Here is a 6,248-nt window from a genome sequence, read left to right on the forward strand (position 1 = left end):
GAAAGAAAGAAAGAAAGGAAGAAAGAAAGGAAGAAAGAAAGGAAGAAAGAAAAGGAAAGAAGGAAAGAAAGAAAGGAAGGAAGGAAGGAAGGAAGGAAGGAAGGAAGGAAGGGAGAGAAAATATATATATACACACACATCTGGACTGCCAATATCCACAGGGTTAATATCTAAGACGGTAGGATTATGAATGGTTTCTCCCTTTTTTTCTACTCTTCTGTATTTTCTATAGCAATCATGTAGTTCTATTATAATGGTAAAATATGATTAATTGTTAAAATGAACTGAGAACAAACCTGATTCTATGAAACATGTCTACAGACAGCTGGGAAACAGCCATGGATGACAGAACCTGCTGTTACACTGTTACCAAGGATGAGAAGTGGCCTGATTTGGGTGAAAAATGCTCACACCAAGGCCAAGAGACAGGGCAGCAGCAGGCTCTCCAGGTGAATTTCCCGCTGGCCAATGACCCCATATCAGCCTTCTCAAGGCTAAAGTGTCATGGAGTCCAAGCTGGCACCACTTTTGTTGTGTCAAGTTCATTTTGTCTTTAATCTGAGCCTGCTTTGATGTGTTCAAATGAAATGCTGAGAATTTTTAGAGCAGAGAAAGCAATGAAGAGCCTGGCTCCCCAATCTGTCCATCTGGATAGACACTTTGAATCCAGAAAGCTTCTGGCACCTTCACAGTTGAGAACTTTATGTGCCCTGGAATCAGCAAGAAAAACTAAACTATTTATCGTAGGATATCTGGCCCGGCAGGATGAAAAAGGCGGTCTTCAAATTGAAGTAACAGGCTTACTTTTACTGTAAGAAGTGTGTTTTGCAGAGGATATACTTAAAAGACAAAAATATTAATCCTGAGAATATCAAGGGGTCCGCTAAGGAGGACTTTCACACTTTCATTTATTCCTTTATCACTCACTCATTCATGCATGCAGTTAATTAACCCCAGCTGGGTGCGGATGTGTGGCCAGTCCTTAAAGCAGTGGTTCTGAAAGTGTGGGTCCACAACTAGAAGTACAGGCAACACCTGAGAACTTCTTAGAGATGCAAATTCTCAGACACAACCCCCAGACTGCAGCATTGAAGTCTCCAGGTGTGTGGCTCAGCAATCTGCATTTTAACAAGCCCTCCGGATGATTCCTGCAGCCGCTAAAGTTCGAGGACCACAGGTATGATGCATGGGTGTATGGCAGTGGAGCTGGAAAGGAATTGCTGTTAAGTATTTCAGCTGGGCACAGTGGCTCACAACTCTGTTACCAGGACTTTGGGAGGCCAAGGTGGGATAATTGTTTGAACCCAGAAGTTCGAGGCCAGTCTGGGCAACGTGGCGAGACCCGTCTCTAAAACAATTATTATTTTTTTTAAAAGGACAATAGTGTGTGGGGTGGGCATGGTGGCTCATGCCTATAATTTTAGCACTTTGGAAGGCCAAGGCAGGAGGACTGCTTGAGCTCAGGAGTTCAAGATCAACCTGGGCTACATAGTGAGACCTTCTCTCCACAAAAAATAAACAAAATTATCCACCATGGTGGTGCATACCTCTGGTCCCCTACTCAAGAGGCTGAGGTGGGAGGATCGCTTGAGCCCCAGAAGTTGAGTCTACAGTGAGCCACGAGCCATTATTGTGCCACTGCACTCCGGCCTGGGTGTCAGAGTGAGAGCTTGTCTCAAAAAAAAAAAAAAAAAAAAGCACAATAGTGTGTGGAAGAAGTTCATTGTTCTAGGGAAGCACAGAGTGCAAGGCAACCCCATTACCCCATGGAGAGGACTTTTCACAGCCTATTTCTTTGCACTGAATGTCTGATTCCACTCTTAGGATGAAATGTGCAGTCTTCTTGATCCAATATTGTATTAATTTGAAGTAACCATTCCAAGTAGCTTCCAGAATGAAGTAAAAGGACTCAAATTAAAAAATATCTCCATTCTTTCTTGCTTATGTTCTTTGATCAAGTTGTCTTTATTTGTGCTCTTATGAAATGGCTATAGCCCAGTCCTCACAGCCCAGCATAAGTTTGCCAAAAGATACTCCGGGAATCCTGAATGGTTATCAATGATGTCACCTGATAGACAGCATTAGCTGTCCACATCATGCACTTAGAACAAACACTTCCTACTTACAATGATACTCATTTTCTTTTGTTTTCCTCTTCTCTTCTTTTTTCTTCACTACATCATCTTTAGCTGAGAAGGTAGTAATACTGCAGACGAGCCCTCCTATCAAATGTAACAGGCCTTGACACAGCTGTGTGGGAGGCAAGGCTGCTTGCGATGTGAGCCGCCTCCAGGATCTCCTGGGTCAAAAGGACTTGTTTTGCAGTCGAATCTTTTATGTCTCATGTTTTTCTGCTTCTCTGGAGAGGAATGCCCAAAGAGGCATGGCTCAGAGGTTAACCACAGTTATGCAGACAACAGCTGGCTGCTTTTTTCATTGCTTCCTAAGGGTTTAATTTTGGATCCTGTCCAAATAGCCGTGTTTTGGATAGAAAGTGGGAAAACAGCCCAATTGAGATTGCTTTAGTTGACTCTATCATAGACATCATCCTCATAGGTTTCAACTGGAGGCTTGAGGTTATGTTTTCAATGACTAATGTATGTCTTTATTTAAATTCCATCATAGGACAACCTAATACCTGCTAATCACAGCTGTTGAAAATTGTACAACTACATTCTACCATTAATTGAATGCTTGCAATGTGCTAGGCGTTATGTTGATATTTCCTGCTATAACTGCATGTCAACTCTCTAAAGGAGGTTTTATTACCCCATTTTGCAGCTATGAAGACTGAAGCTGAGAGAGGTTAAGTAATGTGTTCAGGGTAATATAGTAAGTAAGTTGCAAGATTGGAGTTTGAGTCAGGTGTGTCTGACTCCACCATGTTATGGTGTCTCTCCGATATCCCTGTAGTGAAGGGATAAAATGATGACATTTATTTGGTTAAAGAACACTGATTCTGTCTTCTAGAAATGTGCTCTGGCCAGGCTCAGACATAGCATTCTAGATCAATGACTGCATCACAGATTTCTTATCAGGCTAAAGCTGATCAAGTTGCAGGGGAATTTACTGACAAATGATAGATTCCAGAGCTGGCAAATAGGTTTTTTGCACCAATTCTGATTATTTGTCCATGTATGCCTGAAGTGCTGTGTTGAAAAAGTGTCTGAGGTCACATATGAGCCCGGGGCAAGGTGTACTCTGATGGATACAGTGACATCTGGCCTGGCATCAAGAGAGGCAACTACAGGGAATATGATAAATATTTTGTAATATTTGATGTATTGAATTGGATGCCAAGTGTCCTAAAATTTAGGCTCACACCTTGAATTTAGATCTTATAATAAGTGCCATTGAAAATTATGTATCATAAAAATGGGTTCAGTAAAATGTGGTATTACCTCATCAGTTCTGTGTGATGTGGGGGATGATGAAACACCACAATAGATTGGATTAGAACTGATGCAAGCATTCTAAGGAAACCTACACTCATAAAATTACAAATTATGAGATTCTCAACCTTACAAAAGGATAACTGGGATGCTTTTAAAGAGTAACATCACCTCAGCACTACCCCAAACATACCCAATGCATGCAAAGAGTCTTTCATGATCCCATTCAAGATGGGAGAGGGAGTCAGAATAAGAAACTAAGCTTGTTCTTGTCAGCATATTGTTAATACTATCCAATGTGATCTACAGATTCAAGGCAATCCTTATGAAAATTCCAATGATGTTTGTCACAGAAATAGAAAAAATAATCCCAAAATTTGTGCAAAACCACAAAAGACCCCAAATGGCCAAAGCAATAATGAGTAAAAAGAACAAAGCTGGAGACATCATACTACCTGATTTCAAACTATACTATAAAGCTACAATAATCAAAACAGTATTCTACTTGAATCTTAAATTCAGCTGATTTTAAAAAGAGAGAGAAAAAAAGAGAGTATGGTACTGGCATAAAAACAGACACACAGACCAGTGGAACAGAACAGAGAGCCCAGAAATAAATCTTTGCATTTGTGGTCAATTGATTTTCAACAAAAGTGCCAAGGACACACAATGAAGGAAGGGCAGTCTCTTCAATAAATAGACTGAGACAACTGCATATCCACTTGCAGAAGAACAAAATTGGACCCTTATCTCACACCACATGCAAAAATCTAACCAAAATGGATTAAAGACTTAAATGTAGGACCTGGAATTGTAAAACTACTAGAAGAAAACATAGGGGAAAAGCTCCATGACATTGATCTGGGCAATAATTTTTTTTTTCTTTTGAATATTACACTGAAAGCACAAGCAACAAAAGCAAAATTAGATAAATGGAATTGCATCAAACTAAAAAGCTTCTGCACAGCAAAGAAAATAATGGAGTGAGGAGACAACCTATGGAATAGAAGAAAATATTTGCAAACCATACATCCAATAAGGGGTTAATATTTAAAATACATAAGGAATGCAAAGAACTCAACAGTAAGAAAGCAAATAATCAGACTACAAATAGGCAATGCATAGATATTCCTCAAAAGAAGATATACAGATGGCCAACAGGTATACGAAAAATGCTCAAGACATTAACCATTAGAGAAACGCAAATTAAAACCGTAATCAGATGTCACCTCACACCTGTCAGAATGACTATTATCAAAAAGATGAAAGATAATGAGCATTGGCAGGGATGTGGAGAAAGGAAACCCTTGTACACCGTCAATGGGAATGCTGTTAATGGGTACACAAATTAGTACAGTCATTATGGGAAACAATGTGGAGGTTCCTCAAAAAATTAAAAATAGAACTACCATATGGCCCAGCAATCCCACTACTGGGTATATATCCAAAGGAAATGAAATCAGTATGGTAAAGAGATATCTGCACTCCCATGTTTATTGCACCACTAATCACAATAGCCAAGATATGGAATCAACCTAAGTGTCCATTGATGGACGAATGGATAAAGAAAATGTGATATTTGTACACAATGGAATACTATTCACTATGAAAAGAAGGAAATTATGTCATTTGTGACAACACAGATAAGCCTGGAGGACGTTATGTTAAGTGAAAGAAATCAAGCACAGAAAGACAAATATCACATGATCTCACTTATATGTGAAATCCGAAAAAGTTGGACTCTGAAGTAGGGAGGAGAATGTTGGTTACCAAGTATTGGGGAGTGGGGTTGCTGGGAAGATGTTGGTCAAAGAATACAAAATTTCACTTAGACAGGAAGAGTAAGTTTAAGAGATCTATTGTACAACATGCTGACTATGGTTAATAACAATATATCGTATTCTTGAAAATTGCCAAGAAAATGGAGTTTAAGTGTTCTCACCACAAAAAATGAAAAGTATATGAGGTAAGTAATATGTTAATTCACTCAATTTAGCTGTTCCCAAAATATATGCATATTTCAAAACTACATGTTGCACATGATAAATATACAACATTTTTATTTGTCAATTTAAAAATAAATAAATGAAGCTAAAGTGTTGGGAGACTACTTATTGAAGAGCAATCAGGAATGCACATTTATGAAACTGATGCTGGAGTATTAGGCAAGAGGAACTATTATTCAATGTATAGAGCCCAACTACCTGGGATGCTGAGGCAGGAGAGTTGCTTCAGCCCAGGAATTCGAGGCTACAGTGAGCTATGATTGTCCGTGTGAGTAGCTGCTGCACTCCAACCTGGGAAAAACAGTGAGACCTTGTCTCTAAAAACAAAAAGCAAAATTTATGTGCACAATTTTTTTTTTTTTTTTTTTTTGAGACAGAGTCTCTCTCTGTCGCCCAGGCTGGATGGAGGGCAGTGGCACAATCTCAGCTCACTGCAAGCTCCACTTTCCAGAATACATCTATCAATGAAAGGCTTCACTATAGATCTTCTTGAGGTGAAAGAAAATGTCAGTAGGTGAGAAAGATCTCTATACCAAATCTTCACAATCTTCAGCTCAATCTTGAGTTGAGTTGATTTTCACAACATGGCCTTGGACTCGGATGATGCTGCATCCTCCATGTGCTCTCACATCTCAAGCAAGGTTTGGCACATTGTGGATGGAGCAAACCTGCCTCTGGAATCAAATCATTATGCCAAGGCGTCCAGGCTGAGGGTAACCCAGGATGGAATGTTTCCCAAGATCACTGGGACCTTTCTATCCACATGAGGCCATCAACTGAGAATGGCTTTCTCCAGACCAGACTTGGAGGTTGATGCTATCTATACAAGTGTGCAAAAGTCAACAAGAGT

Source organism: Colobus angolensis, unplaced genomic scaffold (genome assembly GCF_000951035.1).
Source record: "Colobus angolensis palliatus isolate OR3802 unplaced genomic scaffold, Cang.pa_1.0 Scaffold255, whole genome shotgun sequence".
In the NCBI taxonomy this organism is placed as follows: Eukaryota; Metazoa; Chordata; class Mammalia; order Primates; family Cercopithecidae; genus Colobus; species Colobus angolensis.